This window comes from Rattus norvegicus, chromosome 13 (assembly GCF_021556685.1).
Source record: "Rattus norvegicus strain SHRSP/BbbUtx chromosome 13, alternate assembly SHRSP_T2T, whole genome shotgun sequence".
Classification (NCBI taxonomy): domain Eukaryota; kingdom Metazoa; phylum Chordata; class Mammalia; order Rodentia; family Muridae; genus Rattus; species Rattus norvegicus.
This window is the reverse complement of record NC_141546.1, coordinates 50,691,845-50,710,532: the sequence shown is the minus strand read 5'-3', so window position 1 is coordinate 50,710,532 and position 18,688 is coordinate 50,691,845. Positions and strand designations below refer to the sequence as shown.

At 46.8% G+C, this 18,688-nt stretch overlaps 1 long non-coding RNA gene across 5 annotated transcripts; it reads left to right on the top strand.

The window, feature by feature from the left end:
* Positions 1 to 61: 61 nt before the first annotated feature.
* Positions 62 to 15,313, top strand: LOC102547588 (uncharacterized). Of its 5 annotated transcripts, XR_015635482.1 has the most exons (8): positions 83 to 138; positions 1,301 to 1,538; positions 2,391 to 2,427; positions 8,910 to 9,132; positions 9,241 to 9,306; positions 9,504 to 9,677; positions 10,260 to 10,353; positions 13,652 to 15,313. It is a non-coding gene; the product is annotated as an uncharacterized LOC102547588 (long non-coding RNA). The 5 variants fall into 5 exon arrangements; XR_015635480.1 differs by lacking the exons at positions 1,301 to 1,538; positions 13,652 to 15,313 and adding an exon at positions 10,833 to 12,953 and having other exon boundaries at positions 62 to 341; XR_015635479.1 differs by lacking the exon at positions 1,301 to 1,538 and having other exon boundaries at positions 87 to 341.
* Positions 15,314 to 18,688: the final 3,375 nt, after the last annotated feature.

Below are 18,688 nucleotides of genomic sequence, written 5' to 3'. Positions count from 1 at the left end.
ACTCTTTGAAGGCTGCCACAGAGGATGTGGCTCATAAAGTAGAACGTGAAAGGACCACAAAGATTCCGTTAAGCAGAGAGAAAGGCATTGTGGGTCCGTGGTAGCAGTGCGGTTGGGGATGTGGACCAGGGGACGGAGGTAGGGGCCAGGAGGAGAGCTAACTGCAGATAGCACACTACACAGGGCTTAAGAGAGAGCCAAGCATGGCCGTCTTGCAGTCCTTCAGAAGGGCCTTAGGACTGGATGTGGATTTAGGAAGATAACGCTAAATGAGGGCAGAGGGCGGACAGAGCCGAGACTAACACCGAACCAAGGCCTGCTTCCCGGAGCTTCCGAGGCAGGTGGGTCGCCGGGCTATTGGGCCAGTCCCTAACTTCTTTAAAACTTCACCTTGTTTATTTTCTATGGAAGGAATCTGCCCTCCCGGCCACTGTGTAAACAGGGTGAGGCCAGGCTCCTGTGTACAAGATTCTCGAGCTGGATGGGGCAGTGTGACAACATGGCGATAGGCAGAGACCGAAGGCTAGCTCTCAGGTTTCTAAGTGGGTAGGTGAAGGCTGGATGAGGGCCCACTTCACCCAGGAGGAGGAGCCACCCCAGAGTTGTACTTAGGGTGGCTACTGAAGACAGAAACACAGATGAAGAGAGGTGACAGCCACGGCTTAATCACAATCCAGTCTGAAGCCCGGGAGATGGAATTACAGGGACCGACAATCCATGGGGCACATCCAGGGGAAGCGGAGGGGTGATTGCTTGGACCAGAATGAAAGTTCTAGCTCAAGGTTGCCAGGAGCGGAGAGCCATTAAACAAATTGCGTGCCAGGCGCGACCTTGGGGCCGGAAACTGGAACAAAAAGGCCATCCACAGAGATTTCACATTGTCATGGGGAAGAACCAGCCAATAAGTCCCACAGACAGAGTGCTGGGAAACACCTATGAGAGAAGGAGAGATGCTCAATACCCAGGGGGATCATACCCCACACTAGCTCTTAAGGGTCAGGCAACATTTGAGCTGACAGCTGAGATTAGGAGATCTTTAACCCAGGGCTCCATAAGTGCAAGGCTCAGGTGAGCCTTTTAAGTGTGTACCCTATTTAATCCTCACCACCCAATGAGACAGGTATTCTCATTATCCTGACCTTAGAAATACCACAACTTATGAACAGTTGGTAAAGATCCTCTGGCCCAGGCAGGCCAGACGCAGACAGAACCTGAGAGCACAGACTGTCTTGTTTGTGAAAAGGAATATGTCCAGGAATATCATCTGGACATATTAGCAATGCTGTGTTATTACTTCCAGGGTGGGCGCTTCATACAGACTTAAGCAAAATGGAGTTACAAATACCAGCTTTGTTCAGTGACCGGGGACAAAGAAAGTTACAGATGACACAGTTTTTGGTTTTGATTTGTTTTGATCTGTAAATACACCACTCAAAGACTAGCCTGGGGAGAAGATAATCACCTCACCGTGCCTCAGCCTCTAGCATGCAACAACACCTTCAGGGGCTGGGCAATAACACGGCGTTACCTCATAAACGGTAAGGCTCAGGGCTGGACAGCTCAGTGGTAGAGTACTTCCTTTCTATGAGGGAGGCTTAGGGTGAGCAGAACATTGAATATTCAATGGGGCCATGTCAGGTGACAGTCCACAAACTGGGACTCTTGAGAGGGAAAAAGCCCTCCACAGTCTTACAGCTCTACGTCAATTTGTCTTGCCTGACACCGTGAGAATTTGCTCAGGGGCTCCACAGACAAGTTTTGCTCACTGACAATCGTTCCACAGCCGCCCGGGCGAACGGGACAGGCTGCTCCTGGGTTTTACTTTTTTGTCCCTGACCTTCCTCTTTCTAGACAATCACAGTGCTGTCCCTTGTGAGTCCCAAACAGAACAGTAAGGTGAAAGCAAGCCGGCTCCTAGGAAAAGGACGAGATCCCTAAGTGCTATGCTAAGTGCTTCGGAGCTACCCAGGCCCCCTCCCACAAGGCTCTGAGGAGAGCCACCAGGCTGCACAGAGAACAGCAGCAAGACTAGCAGAGCAGCTGAGCTCGCCTCTGGTCCCTGGGCCTGCAACTCTCCCTGGGCTGACCACCCAGCCACAAGGGCCGCTCTGTTCTTTAGCACACTGAAGCCATTCCGAGGGAGGCATCTGCACTTGCTCGGGCTCAGAGACGCTTCTGGTGTGAAAGAGCTTCTCACTGCTACTCTCAGGAGAGATGGAATCCCTCTAAGGCCTTCCTTGAGCCCAGGCCTTTTCTGTTCCCACCTGGACTTGCTCATGTCCTCTGCCACTAACGCGACCTGCCAAGCTCAGCATCGATACGACATGTTACTTTGTAATGCTTAAAACTATGCAAAGCTGTCTTGTTCAATTTTCATTTTTTTTTTACAGGTGTCTTTCCTGCCCATCTCCACCCGCAGGATTGCAGGTAAAATCCGTAAGCTTCGTAAACACCAAGATATTGTCTTTCCTGTTTGCCCTTACGTTCCCGGCACCTGGCCGGAAGTTCAGGGCTCAATAAATATTTATTGAATCAATAAAGGGATGCAGAAGAACACGATCAAGTTACAGAGGCAAAAAGTTAAAGCTGAGTTTGAGAAAATAGTGGGTCACTCATTCTGGTCCGGCGGGGCATGGAGAGATGAGGTAAAAGGGGATGCTTGCATGCTTCAAAGAAAGGGCCTGACACAGTGTGAATCGGAGAGAATGAGGCATCCTGGCTGTGTAGCCAGGACAGCACTGAGCAGGCCTGGGCCTAGAAGGTATTGGCCCAGTAACCAAACAGCATGAGAGGGAGCAAGGCAAAAAAGCCCGAGAGAAATCATTTGCTATTTGGGAACTGGCAAAACCAAGGTATCTACCAAGTGCTGTACTATTTGGAGAACTGGTTTCAGACACTAGAAACCAAGGATGTCAGCCAGGTATGACAGGGGCTCACCTTCACTCCCAACACTCAGAGGCAGACACAGGTCCTCAGGACGTCTGAGGCCAGCCCGGTCTACACAGTGAGTTCCAGGACACAGAGAGACCTATACTCAACGACAGATAAACCAACGAGTGAATAACATAACTCTTAAAGTTAAATCATGCATATTCAGGATGATCGATTCTGCACCTAAAAAGTCACTTGAATTACTGTGCAAATGCACGACATGCAAAACTAACACAAGCATTGCTCACAGTAGTGAAATGCAAGTAATCACATACCTGCTGATGACTGGACTATATAAATAACATATATCATACTATGAACCACACATGCACATGCCCATAGAGACCCAGGGTAAATCTTAACAATGTTAAAAGGAGAGAGCCTGGGGTGGTAGTGCATGCCCATAGCCCAGCCCTTGGGAAGTAGACGCAGGACGTTCAGAAGTTCAAGGCTAGCTGGACTACTTAAAGCCCAGTCTCAGGAGAGAGGTGAGAAGAGAGGGGGGAGGGGGGAGGGAGTGAAGAGAGAGAGAGAGAGAGAGAGAGAGAGAGAGAGAGAGAGAGAGAGAATCAGAGCAGTAGGTATTTATGAAATCATTTCTGTATACATTCAAACCCATTTAGCAATTGGCTACAAGCGAATAGAAGTAACTATAATACCTTTACAAGGACACGTCAAACTTCACATGGGCTCTGAGAAGTTGGGACGGCAGAAAATGGAACTAGGTCTAGGATCCACGAGGAGCTTGAATGTTGCTGATGTTTTATTTGTTCATTTGTTTTGTTTTCTGGGACAGTCCAGGATTTTGAATTCTAAATCCTCCTGCCTCAGCTTCCTCTGGAATTATAGACATGGGACAGTTTGCCAGGTTTCCAGTGTTTTGTTTTGTTAAAGCAGCCATGACAAAAACAATGTAACTCATTCTGGATTACAATAGTGGGAACTGAAGCGGGCTGGGCTGGGCTTGTAGCTCAGCGGCAGAACTTTTACATAGCAGGAGCGGGGCTCCATCTTTCACCCCAACACTGCAAAAGTGGGCAAAGAAGAAAAAGAGGAAAAGGTGGAGTGGGGAGAGAAGTGTGGGAAGGGAGGGGTGCTAAATACTCACAGAAAAATTAGCAAAATTTCAGGGCTGGGGGTTGGGGATTTAGCTCAGTGGTAGAGCGCTTGCCTAGGAAGCACAAGGCCCTGGGTTCGGTCCCCAGCTCCGAAAAAAAGAAAAGAAAAAAAAAATTTCAGGGCTGGTTGGATAAGTGAGCAGTATAAAAGATCCAGGAAGCAATGAGTTAAAAATCATGTATGTATATCTGATTAAAAGAAAGAAAACCTGATCCTATTAAGGCCATGCTGGTGGCACAGGCCTTTAACCCCATCACACGGGAGGCAGGGGCAGGCGGATCTCTGAGTTGTGGGCTAACCTGACCTACAGTGAGTTCCAGGACAGCCAGGGATACACAGAGAAAGCCTGTCTTGAAAAACCAAATGGAGGGCTGGAGAGATGGCTCAGCGGTTGGGAGCGCTGACTGTTCTTCCAGAGGTCCTGAGTTCAAATCCCAGCAACCACATGGTGGCTCACAACCATCTGTAATGAGATCTGATGCCCTCTTCTGGTGTGTCTGAGGACAGCTACAGTGTGCCTATATACATAAAATAAATAAATTTAAAGAAAAACCAAATGGAAAGAAAAAGAGAGAGGGAGGGAGAGAGGGAAGAAGGGAGAGGGAGGGGATTAGAAGGGGGAGGGAAAGAGAGAAGGAAGGAGGGAGGGGGTTAGAGAGAGGGTGGGGGAGAGAGAGACCCTATGGGTGGGCATGGGGTGATCACGTCATTAAGAGCTGTAAAAACAGCGCTCTGTTTTAGAAATGTCCTCTGTATTCATGACACAGCTAAGTGTTGGTGAGCGAGAAAGCAAGAAATCAGTATTTAAAATGAAGTGGGAAAAAAAAAAAAAAATAAAATGAAGTGGGAGACCATGGGAGGCTAGCTCATCGGACAGAGCCTTCTGTTACCAATCCTGAAGGCCTGAGTATGAACCTGGGACCTACATAATAGCAGGAGGGAGCCAATTTTCATCCCATGTTACACAGGCGCACACACACACACACACACACACACACACACACGAGAGAGAGAGAGAGAGAGAGAGAGAGAGAGAGAGAGAGAGAGAAGTGTAAAGAAAAACCTAAAGATATTACTGAAACAATAAGAAACTGAGGGAGAAAATCAATTGTCTCAATTTCCCTTCCTTCCTTCCTTCCTTCCTTCCCTCCCTCCCTCCTTCCTTCCTTCCTTCCTCCCTCCTCATTTTGACTGGGTCTACTTTAGTTAGGGTCACTACTGCTGTGACGACACACCATTACCCAACAACCTCTGAAGGACCAGCTTTATTTCTCAGTTCCATAGAACAGTCAATCATCGAAAGCGGAGAGGGCAGGGACTCAAGCAGGACAGGAACCTGGTGGCAGGAGCTGATGCAGAGGCTGCCTACTGTCTTGTTCTCAAGGCTTGCACAGTCTGCTCTCTTATAGAACCCAGGACCACCAGCCCAGGATGGCAGCACCCACAACGGGCTGGGCCCTCCCCCATCAATTGCTAATTTTAAAAAATGGCCTATAGGCTTGCCTGCGCCAGCTCTTATTGACGCATTTTCTCAACGGAGGCCCCCTCCTCTCAAATGATTTTCAGTATGTGCCAAGGTGACATAAACCTATCCAGCACAAGGTCTCTCCATGTAGCCTGGCACTCACTATGTAGACCAGGCTAGCCTTGCACTCCCAGAGATCCACCTTCCTCCCAAGCGCTGGGACTAAGGGCACATGTCATTATGTCTGTCTCCATCGATTTTCTTATTTTATGTGTATAGGTATTTTGCCTGTAAGTACATATGTGTAACATGTATCTGAGGGCTGACTGAGGTCGAGAAGGCTTTGCAGTTAAAAGACAGTTGTGAGCCACTATGTGGTTGCTGGGATTTGAACTCAGGACCTCTGGAAGAGCAGCCAGTGCTCTTATCTGCTGAGCCTTCTCTCCAGCCCCATCAGTCTATGTCTACCTTTCTTTAGAGACTGGACTTACTCATCTATCTTACTCAAGTATCTATTTGTTTTTGTATTTTTTCTTTTTTGGTTCTTTTTTTTTCGGAGCTGGGGACCGAACCCAGGGCCTTGCGCTTCCTAGGTAAGCGCTCTACCACTGAGCTAAATCCCCAGCCCCTATATTTTTTCATTTTTATGTATATGGGTGTTTTGCCTGCATGCGTATCCATGCATTACATACATGCCCGGTGTCTAAGGCAGCTAGTTCACATGGAATTGGAGTTACATATGATTATGGGTCACCATGTAGGTGCTGGGAATTAAACTAGGTTCTTTTGGAAGAGCAGCCAGTGCTCTCAACCACTGAGCTACGTCACGTCACCAGCCCCATTTTACCACAGAACTGAAACTGGTCTCCTTCTCAAGATCCCCCAAATCCTAGGGTTACACCACCATCCCTTAGAGTCCTTGAGAATTCACTTTGTCTCTTGGGCTTGTTTTCAACATATAGAGAAGCCCAGGCCCAGTGTAGATGTTCAGCAGACATTAGTCTCCCTCTTGAAATGTCAGGCAGTCACTGCATGTGTGACTTTAATACAGATTTCCAGAGTGCCTGGAGGTCTGATATCAAATAATCAAACAATACTATTCTCAGGCTTTCAGCATCTAGCACAAACCAGTAGCCCAGACCCAAATTTATACTGTTCAAAGTAAACTTCCCTCTATTCTGAGACCAACGCTCTCATTCCTACATGAGGCTGATCAACTTCCCATTATCAAAAGAATGTAGTTTATTAGTAGTACAATGCGCCTCTCTAATAGTTCCCAGGATTTACATGTTTGCACAGCACTTTCCTATCCTTTTATAATGTGTTCTGCAACCCCTGGAAAGTCAACAGTCTCAGCGCTTCTCCAGACAGAAACATGAGAGCCCAGGTGCCTGGGTCAGGGTGACTCGGGCAGAGTCAATATTGGAGCTCTGAACCTTGGGCCCCGGGAGCCCAGCTCCTAAGGCCTTCTGCCTCTGACTAATCCCACCAGCCCCCCTCTTTTAAGGGGCTGTGATTCTTGGAGGCCCCCGTGGGAGCACATGTCAGTTTGCAAAGCTTTTCCCTTTGCAACAGCAGTCAGAAATAAATAGCCTACAAGTTGGCAGGAGAAAGTTAAATCTGACTTTTAAGTATCATTCTCCGGCTGTCCCCTTTGCAAAAACATAGCTGAATTGTATTGGTGCAACCTACCAGTTTTTATAATTAATGTAACTTGGTTAATGATTTTTTTTTTTAGGGCCCTCAGTTCAGACTTGTGACACTCAAATCAAAGAGGAGAGTTTAAAGCATTTGCTTTCTGTGTGTTTGTTCAAGTTAATGTTATCTTGGACACCTGAGCCCCTGACAGCCGCAGGCTGCTCTGCCCGCACTGACCTCAGAGAGCCAACAGTTAGGACTGTGTATATAAGGATTTAAGAGATTATTCTACCAGAATAAAGTTACTGTGTAGATGCTGGCATGAATGGCATGTCTCGCCATTAACAAATTGAAGAGCTTATAAGCACCTAAAATTAAATGGAGGCTTACAAAAAAGCAAATAGGTAGGCCAAAGCAATCGGGGTCCTGATAGAATCGAGTGACTTCAGTTTAAAAACCCGCTGTGGTTTCTGAGCATGTCTTTAATGCAGACTTTAAAACACACTTACAGCCCAGATGTGGTGAGCATCTCTGTGAATTCGAGGTCAGCTTGGTCTACATACAGTTCCACGACAGTCAGAGTTACATACGGGGACATTGTTTCAACAACAACAGAACAAACAAACAACAACAAAACCCCACATTCACTGTTTTCCATATCCCACATTTCTTCTTCTTCTTCTTCTTCTTCTTCTTCTTCTTCTTCTTCTTCTTCTTCTTCTTCTTCTTCTTCTTCTTCTTCTTCTTCTTCTTCTTCTTCTCCTCCTCCTCCTCCTCCTCCTCCTCCTCCTCCTCCTTCTCCTCCTCCTCCTTCCTCTTCTTCTTCCTCTTCTTCCTCTTCTTCTCCTCCTCCTCTTCCTCCTCCTTCCCCTCTTCCTCCTTCCCCCTCCTCTCCTCCTTCTTTTCCAACTTAAAACTAAAATCAAAACTTGTTGCTAGCTGGGTAGCCATGGTGACATACACTAGAAAGGCTAAAGCTGGAGGATCACTGAGAGTATAAGGCTAACCTGGGCTACATATCTAGGCCTAACCTCGAAACAAGAACAAAAAAAGAATAGTTTAGCAGTGTGGTGGCAATGTCCTCCAAGGGAGGCAGAGACAGGTGGGTCTCTGTGAGTTAGAGGTCAGCCTAGTCTACAGATCAAGTTCCAGGGCATCAGGCTACACAGAGAAACCCTGTCCTTCTCCTCCTCCCCCTCCTCCTCCTCCCTCCTTGGGAGGGGAAAAAAAGGAAAAATAATTTACACATCAACTAACGTGGTCCCATGGAAATATGACAAAAAGCCGTCATTAATTTTGTTGAGTCTTTCTGCATAGCTCTGGCCCACTATGCAGCCAAGGCTGACCGGAACTTCCCATCTTTCATCCTGCCTCCATTTCCAGAACACTGTGATTCCAGGCACACGTCCCGGCATCCCGGCTGCCTGTTATATGCAGTCCTGGGGGCGAGCCTAGGACTTCATATCTACCAACGCAGCTCCATCCTAGTCCTTGCAGATACTTTCTTATCTGTCATTAATTTAGAGAGCATCTCATATGTCACAAACTGGCCTCAAACTCCTTATATCGCTAAGGATGACCTCAAACTTGGGATGCCCCTGCCTCTACTTTTGAGGACTGGGAATACAAAGTACTATCATACCCAGAATGTGAGGGACTAAGGACCAAACCCCAGGGCTTCAAGCTCACTGAACAAGCACCCTACTGAGCACCCCTAAAGGCCTTTTGTTTGTCCCCACCACCACCACCCCTAAAGGGCTTTTGAAAGAAGGTAGTGCTGGTGGAGGAAGAGGAGGAAGAGAAGGAGGAGGAGGAAAAGAAAGAAGAGGAAGAGGAGGAAGAGGTGGAGGAGGAAGAGGAAGAAGAAGAAGAAGAAGAAGAAGAAGAAGAAGAAGAAGAAGAACAAGAACAAGAACAAGAAGAACAAGAACAAGAACAAGAACAAGAAGAACAAGAAGAAGATTGAGTTTGGCCCAAAGGCAAGTTATAAAAATATTTTATTTTATACATTTATTTATAGGTACTCATTAATTAAAACGTTGTAAATCTTCTTTTCCTATGTTACTGAGATATTCGTAAATTGACAGAGCTCCAACACACACAGCCACAGCATACAGAAGCCCATCTCCATCCCATCCGTGACTCGTGCCAAGGTCGGTATCACGTAATTCTTGGAAATTTTCGCTAGTAGAATGAATAGCCGTTTTGTAAGGATTATCTATTCAGGCAGAAAAAGATGGGGGAGGGGATGAACACAAGAAACAATTCGCCATTCAGCTGGCACTGGGTAAGCTCCAAGGATGAGATTTCTTTGTTTTTATTTCGCCTTTGTTTTTCTTACCTACCTTAGGCCAGGAATCCATGCAAAGGAATACCTCTGGTGAGATTTCTGAAGAGTCCAGTCTGGATGGTGGAAGCCTCATTTTGCAGCCTGTCTGACTGAAACCCGGAGCTCTCTGTTTGCATTTCAACCCCAGTCTTTTGTTTTCCACCCCTCAAGAGGTTCAACCAGTTCAAACATCAGGTAGGGCAATTGGATCACTCTAACGACCCTAGAATCGTCTAGGAAGAAATGGTCAAGCAGTGTGGCTATTTTCTGTAAAGCACAATCAACCACTCACTTCATCTGTCAAACTGCACCAAGCTGAAGCAAGACCATCTTGCTAAAAACTTACTTTAGAGTGTTCCTCTCTCTCTCTCTGGGCTACAAGGAGGGAAGAGTGATGGGGATGGGTGCAGGTCTCACTCCTGGATTCTCTCTTGGATAAATAGATATCCTTAGAGTGTTGAGATGCTCTGAGGAATTCACAGGTCCCACAGCATCTGCTTTTGAGAGGGGCAACCTCCATCATTTCTGCTGACTAAGCTCTAACCTAAGAGACCAGTGTGTGGCAGAGTGGAGAGACCAGGGAAGGGTAGAGTAAGGGTCAACCATCCGGCCAAAGCTGTGCTGGTGTGTAAGTCCTGGTCTCACCCATTCATTCAGACAACTGTGCTGTCAGATTTTCAGGACATGCCCCAGAGGGTGGTTTTCTAAGCCACTGGTATCCCAAAAGCCATCACAGTTGAAAGTCTGCATGGTTGCATTTTTTTTTTTTTTTCATAGAAAAATCCTCCGGTTCGTGCGGAAGGTCAGCATTTGAGTGAATTCTCCATGATGATGAGGCCACAGAGACATAGACTAGAGGTTCCAGTGCTAGGTTTGTTTTACCAACTTCTCAGGTACAGACTTGTGCTGTGGCAGGTCTGGAAATCTAGGCAGCCCTCAGGACTCCCAGTCGTGCCTTCTTGGGTTCTTGGTCACCAGACTTGCTAACAGACTCTGTGGTGAGAATATATCACAGGGAGTTCTGAGGCTTGGTGTCTTAGCTAGGGTTTCTATTGCTGGGATAAAACACCATGACCAAAAGAAATTTGGGGAGAGAAGGGTTTATTTGGTTTAAATTTCCATATTGTAGTCCTTCACTGAAGGAAGTGATGACAGGAAGTCAAACAGGACAGGGTCCTATGAAGGCAGGAGCTGATACAGAGGCCACGGAGAGGTGCTGCTTACTGGCTTGCCTCTCATGGCTGCTAAACTGCATTGTAATAGAACCAAGAACCATCAACCCAGGGGTGGGACAACTCACGATGGTCTGGGCCCTCTACATCAATCACGACTTAAGAAAATACTCTACAGGCTTGCCTACGGTCCAGTCTTATGAAGGCCTTCTCTCTATCGGGGTTCCCTCCTCTCCGATGGCTGTAGCCTGTGTCAAGTTGGCATAAAATTAGTGGGCACACTTGGCAAGTCAGCATATAGTGAAGATGGACTCAGAGTCAAAGAGCTCCCTTGGTCATCCCGACGCATCCACTTGAAGCGTCTCTCCTTCCAACCTGTGCAATGGACAACTTGGAAGGTTCTGGACATGTTGGAGCCACCAGTCTGTAGATGGCTTTTTTCCCAGTTGGATTCCTGCTTCCTCTCACTTTGCTATGTTTAGACTCCAAGGTGCTCTGTTACTGTGACAGCCCTGCCAGTCCCTTAAGCCCCCCAACCTCCCCAGTTTGTATTTTCTACAACTCCATCTACACAGTAACTCCACCCCTGGAGTAGTCCAGCCACCGCTTCTTCCCTTCCTCACTCCCCATCAGTCAGGCTCCGGTGGACATGGTGACAAAGATCATGGTCACCTACTCTGGTGGGCCTTGACCCCAATAACAGTGTGGTAGTGTTTCTCTCTAACTCTCTGCAGTGGCTGTTTCAAGGCTTCTCCCTCATTGTCAAATGTCTAACACACCAGTCTTTCCTGATGTTTAGGGCTCTAGACTTCCTCTATGGCCCAGAGCGGCCTTCTTCCCTCCTGGCTCAAGGCAAGCGCCTCTCCCCTGAGGTCAACCCTGTCTGGGCTCTGCCTTCTGTCCTTGACATCATCCGCACAACACATTGCTTCTCTCTCTCACACAGCACCTCAATTCCAGGAGAAATGCTCCTGGTAGTGCCTTCAAAAAAATACCCCAAGCCCAGCAACTTCCCTTTAGCATAAGAGAGGTCACCTCCAGACCTTGATCTCTGCACTGAATAATGCTTCTTCCAGGCTTCCTTGGCTAGATCGCACTACCTTCTGGGATCAAATCAAAGCAGGCTTCTCCTCTGTTCAAGACCCTAACTTACTCAGAGGAAAAGCCAGTCTCTCTAGGTCCACTGGGTCCTACCAAGGCTATCTGATACGAACTTTCCATCAGGGTGGAAAACAGAACGTGTTTTTCTTCTGGTCAGCAGCTGAGCACTGGAAGTGTGCTGATGTGACCAAGGAAGGGAATCGTTTTTTCCCCTTTTGTGTTTAGACAGTCTTATGAATCCCAGGAAAGCCTCAAATTCTGTTATGTAGACAAAAATGACCTTGGACTTCCTTTTCGTTCTTTATTTTTTTTGAAACAAGGTCTCACTACATATCTCTGACTGGCCTCAGACTCAGACCCTGTGACCTTGAGCTTTTTATCGTCCCCAGTACTAGTTTAACAGGCATGTGCCACCACACTCGGTTTTATGCAATGTGGACCAAATCCAGGGTTTTGCTCTTTGGTATGCTCTACAAGTACACTACCTACTGAGCAGCATACCCAGCCCTAATTCTTTGCTTTTCAATCGGCTGACATTTAACCACCTGGTTCCAGGTTACCACACAAAAAAAGCACAGCCCACGTGATCTACACACATCTACCCTACACTGCTTTGCCATGATTTCCTCTACAGCTTCCATCCTCTCAGAGATCAGGACTGGGGCTGTGGTAGAGCGCCTAGCATCCATGTGGCCCTACATCCATCCCGAACAGTGCTGGATAAATAAATGAATGATAGGCAAAGACATTTCTCATCTTTCTCTCCAACGCTTTAGGTGACCCGGAGACTCCACCCATCCCTGACGTCAGTCCCTACCCCACGGTCTGGTCTTCCACGTCCGCTCTCCTTTAGCCCCAACACTGTCCTACTTAGAGGAGTACATCACTGGGGCTGTTGCCTTGGGCTTATGCTCACGCTGTTCTTTCTCCTTTGAATACTCCCTGCCCAATATTGATAAGGTCTGATCAGCGCTTCCTCACTTCCTCCAAGCTGACCCAGGCCTACCCCAACTAAAATGTGTCAAAAAGCAGCCTCCCACCCCATTCTTTCCAGCTTAGCTCCCTCTGATGTATTTTATCTTTGGGAGTCGGCTTTCTCCCTGGCAAGCGTAGAGTTCACAAAATACTAACCCCCAAATAGTCTCCAGCACAGAACAGGCACTCAATAACAGTAAAGGTGCTGAAATTAATGACTGCAGGATGGCTTCATGGTGTAATGATTTCCCACACTCTCCACTCGAGCCTGGGAGGGAGCTTGTTTCTGCAGTCGCTCCTTGGGGAAGAGGTCGAGAGGGGATTCCTTAAATGCAGTGTCTTCACTTACACTAGGGCAGCCCTACCTCGGCCCTACTCCAGTCAGCTCTTCTCCCCAGTGCAAACAGACAGCCGAGATCAACTGCTCAGGCTCAACTGGGGTGACCTTCGCCTGCTTCTCATTGGTCCTCACAGCCAATAGGAAAGGTTTCCGAGGGCAGCTGCAGAGGTACTGATTGACCACACAGCTTGGCCGTTTATCTTTTCTTTCTCATCTAAGTGTCCCGAGCTCTTCTTACACGTTGCCATTAGATTTTCAAAATGCCATGCTAAATACTGTCAGGCCGATGTTTGGAAACTATCCCTCTGAGAGGGCTATTGTTTATTCCAGAGTTTTTACAGTCAGCAAATAAAGTACTGGCCAGTAAGCTCAGAGCCAGGTCAACAGAGTGAATTAGCTTCCTCCTAACCTGCCCAAGGAAAGTAAAGGCACCTTTCCCCCTCCCCCTCGATTTTACACGTTGGTGAGCAATAGCCAGTTCAAGCAACAGGGAGTGAAGTATCTTGTGTGATTAGCCCTGATTATGTATACCATGAAGACTCCTGTTGGAAATGTCAAAACATACATTGGTTGGTTTTCAGATCCTGCTGGGTTCTGCTGTTACCTCAAAGAAGAACCAACGAGTAGAAAAATTACGTCTTTGGCTACAAAAATAGACAGACAAATAAGTGTGCAACTGTAAGTCACCGGACAGAAAGGGAATTGCAGGGCTGTAAGGACTCCTGCTCCCTTGCTCGTCAACTGCAGGTGACAGGTAAAGCGATTTGCTGCACAATACAGACACTGTGACACTGTGACACAGGAGGCAAAGATCAAGGCCTCCTGAGGTCAGCACATCCTCATCCAAACCCAGTGAGGATCCTTCAATAGGACGTGTGTGTGTGTGTGTGTGTGTGTGTGTGTGTGTGTGTGCGCGCGCGTGTGAGAGACAGGGGCAGAAACAGAATGAGTCTTCACAGAAGACCTACGTACATCTCTCATGACACCATTCATCTATGAATTGCAAATCACTTCTCTCAAAATACCCAGACACCTGGCCGCAGACTGCCAGCCTAGTGCTAAAATGGGCACCTTGATCGGTTCACCCTGGGACTCGAACCACACAGCTGCATCTGACCTTGGTAATGGATATCTTTGCCAAAAGAAATATGAACAACTCTGGGAACTGATAAAGAACTTGGGATGGGTCCAAACTCTCCAGAAGTGATGGCTTTGTTGTCTGCAGTGTCTCAGGGCCAGGCACTTTTCTTAACAGGCAGACTCTATAGAATGAAAGCAAATGGAAGTTCAGACGTGCGCAGAACTGCTCTCTCCCTAATCTAGGAACAACAACTAAGATGCTAGCATTGGATCACAACTGGTGGTTCACCTTTAAGGTCCACAAAGGAAAATAGGGCCAAATGGTTTGCAAGACGATTTCTAATGTGTATCAGGGGTCCTAGGGATGCCTGCTCCGTTCCACACAGTAGTCTTACTGAAACCCTAAACGGGATGCAAATGAGACGATATTTGATATAAAATCTGAATCAATCTAAGCACTCAGTAATAGGGAAAGTGGAAATTATTGTCTATCTTGCTAATGAACTATTATACAGCCATTACAAATTAATCAGGAAACTGTCACTATATAGCAAAATTGCCAAGGACAACGTGAGACGCAGAATGCCAATTATATAGTCACGTGCATTTTAGAATTCCAATCCATTACAATTTATCAGTGTGGAAGAACAAGAGTATGAGAGCTTCCTGCTCTCCCACCGCTTTTTAAAATGTCAATCTATGGTTTTAATATTTTTAGGAGGAGGAGGAGCTAGGATGGTGGTCATTCCAAAAGCTGGCCCACGGTAATCGGTAATCCCAGTACTTGTGGTAGGAGGCTCAGAAGTCTGGACTGCATGCAAAATGCAAAGACCTTATCTCAAAACAAACCAGAGAGAGAGAGAGAGAGAGAGAGAGAGAGAGAGAGAGAGAGAGAGAGAGAGAGAGGGAGAGGGAGAGAGAGAGAGAGAGGTTTATATATAAAAGTGCTTCACATCCCTCTTTCTAAAGTATTTAACAAGTAAGTAATGGGTGTTTGGACCTTGCCCATCTGTTGACAGCCAACAGAAACAGAAACAAAACCATGAAAGCACAGGGCTCACTGCACTCCCTTCACCAGCTCCTGTTTCTCTGAATGACACCAAAGTTTCCTAGTCTGGACTTTGGACCCTCTACTAAATAAACACAGGGTAGCACAACCATGAGATCGTTGTTTTGATGTTTGCTTCTCAAAAAAAAAAAAGGATTTGCATACATACATACATACCATACATACATACATCATACATACACAGATACACACACACACCACCTTGCAGACTCTGGGCTCCGTTCTCCATGGGAAGATGAAGAAGTGGAAACTGGTGGACTTGAACATAGCTTTCAGTTCTGCTCCACATAAACTGGTTCTTCGTGTGTTTATGTCAAATAAATATAAATAGAGGGACAGATTAGCTTCCACTACAGATCTGCCTCACTGTCTGGGACCAAAATGTTGATGAGGCCGAGAGGTGGGCCCAGGAGATGGCTCAGCGGCTGCCATTCTTGCCATACGCGTGCACACCCAGAGTTTGATTTCAGGAAAAGACAATGAACCCCGCACAATTGTCTCCTAACCTCCACATGCATGCTATAGCATGTGCACAGGCTCTCACACACAAGCAACAATAATAAGTAATAGTCTAAAAAAAGAATTAGGGTACATAGGCCAGCACAGCCATGGATGAGCGAGTTCCTACCCAACTCCTGATTGCTCCCACGTTAGGAAACAATAAGAAAGAAAAGCAGACCCTATTAATTTCGTTATTGATCTATATGAATTGCACTTCTCCAAATGAATATTTGTCAATGATTATTTGAGGAGAAAAAAACCTTACTTTTACAAGATAAAAATATGTATCTATCTATCCAATCCATCACACCCACGTTGCTTAAAAACTGTGGAGACCTTGGGTCAAGGAGACAGCCCAGTTGGCTTTCAGCAGAAAATGTGCTGCTCTGCACGAAAATGGCCACTTAAGCAAGAATGTGGAAAGGATTTATCTCCTGATGGCGAAGTCGGATCTTCACTCCTGCTCCGTCACAACTGCACATCAGTCAGGAGTCTCACTCCTGAGCAAAGGGGAGCAGTCAAGTGTCCAGAGGAGCTGAGGACCTAACATACTAAAATTACCTTAATAAGAGTTAAATTACCCACATCCTCAAGAATGAAACGACACCAACAACACTAACGTTTAAATTAGGAGCAGCAGAACATAAAGCAGATCTATGACCAACGCATAAACATTGTCTTCCTACCATGGGTGACAGGCAGCAATGGTATTACTGTGTGTTAGTACTGAGTCGGGAGGGGAGAGGAGGAGGGGCGCTCTGGGCTTCAGCAGAGACTGCTGGTTATCGTGTTCACTGTAGCATTCTCAGGCCTGAGAAAGGTTCTCTGAATGAATGAATGAATGAATGAATGAATGAATGAATGAATGAATGAATGAATGAATGGTTGAATGAATGGTTGAATGCATGAGTGCACAAAGAAGGTAAGAGCATTCGCCAATATGATTGCTTTCCTGTGAGACTAAAGATCCATGCAACCTTAGCTCAAATCAGAGAAGTGGCTATGTTCACCACACATTGCATTTAGATACTGGGTGTCAAAGTTTAGCTATGGGCTCCACATTTAGAACATGGCTAAGATATGCAAATAGCCCTCTGGGATCACCCGAAAAATTCATCTCTGAAGAGTCAGTCAATCATGTTAGAGTTTTGGAAGTTTCTTCCTTAAATTAATACACGCACGCACGCACGCACGCACGCACGCACGCACGCACGCACGCACGCACCATTCCTCTACCTCCCAGTTTGCTGTTCCAATTGTGTGCATCAGCTGAGGTTGCTTCTCTGGGAGAAGGAAGTGAGACACAGGCCGAGTGGCCTCCTAACTCCTAGAGCAGCAACCCAAAGAGCAGCCGACCTCCATTCTCTGGTCCATCCTGAACTTCCTTTGTAGCGTTTACACCATCCAGTCGGTTTGCTTGCCTTGTGTCTGCCTGATTTCTCTCACCAGAATGTGCTCTCCGGGAGGGCAAGAACCTAGACGGCCTCGGTTTCTTCTCTGACCCCAACCCTGGACAAGGTACCTGCTACCTAGAAGATTCAGATTCTGAAAGTGAACGAATGAATGCTTAAGCCAACAGTGGTTGAGTGACAGAGCTCACAGTGTACTGCAAAGACCTTCCATGTTGCTACACACAAAACGGGATGGGGTCTTGCTTTGTTGTTGTTGATTTCTTTCCTTTTTGTTTGTTTTTCAAGACAGGGTTTCTCTGTGTAGCCCTGGCTGTCCTGTAATTCACTCTGTAGACCAGGCTGGCCTTGAACTCACAGATCTACCTGCCTCTGCCTCTGGAGTCCTGGGATTAAAGGCCTGCACCACCACTTCAAGGCTCCTTGCCTTTTTCAGTCTGGATTTCATTCACTTATCCAGCCCAGTCAGGAACTATGCAGCCCAGGCAAACATAAAATTCATAGCAATCCTCCTGCCTCATTCTGTCCAGTTGCAGAGTCCAGCTGTGAGCCACCATAGTTGGCTCTGGATTTGGTTTTATTTGTTCTTACTTTGCTGTTGTTGTTTGAGGTAGTGTGGTACCTCTGACTGAGCTCCACGCCTAGCCCCTCAGAATTCGGTTTTAAAATTAAGATTTTTTTTTTTTGGTTCTTTTTTTTGGAGCTGGGGACCGAACCCAGGGCCTTGCGCTTCCTAAGCAAGCGCTCTACCACTGAGCTAAATCCCCAACCCCATAATTAAGATTTGATGAAAGGCTTTCTAAGTAATTGACATATTATTCACGGATGAGTGTTCCATCAGGAATAGTCATGCATGCCTATGGCGGTGCTTGAAAAACTGAGGCAGGGGGACTGCTGCAAACCCCAGGCTGGCCTGGATGGGCTACAAGCGTGAGTGAGGCTCCATCTTAAAACAAGAAAAAGGAAAGAAGGAAAACAGAAAGCCAAGACTCCCACCCCAACCCAGAACAAAGAAAACCATCAACAAAAATTATCATGGGGCAAACAGCAGGCTCCCCAACCCCATTAGAGAATCACACTGCTCTGTGGTCTCCGAGTCCTGTAGGGGTCCTAAGTGTCATTGCACAACATCTGCAATGAGCTCCCGCTAGACCTCCCTGCTGTGACCGGTTCAGTCTGGCTTAACTATTCCATTGCTCTGCACTCCCTCAGTTACTGCATGACCTTGTAACCCAGGTTCTTTAGGTGTGCTGCATCTGCAGAACGAAATCTACTTTGACCTTATGGATGAAAGATGGTGTTCAGCGCTGGTAAGATGGCTCAGCAAGTAATGGTGTCTGCAGACAAGCCCGAAGACATGAGTTCAAGTCTCAGGACACTCATGGTCCTGAGAACCAAATCCTGCAAGTTGTCCTCTGATCTGATGTCCACACACGCACCATGTGCTGACACAGCATTCCTCTCCCTCTCCCTCTCCCTCTCTCTCCCTCTCTCCCTCACCCATTAAGTAAATAAGTAAACAAAGAAGAAAATTTGACATAGGGGGAAAAAAAGATGTG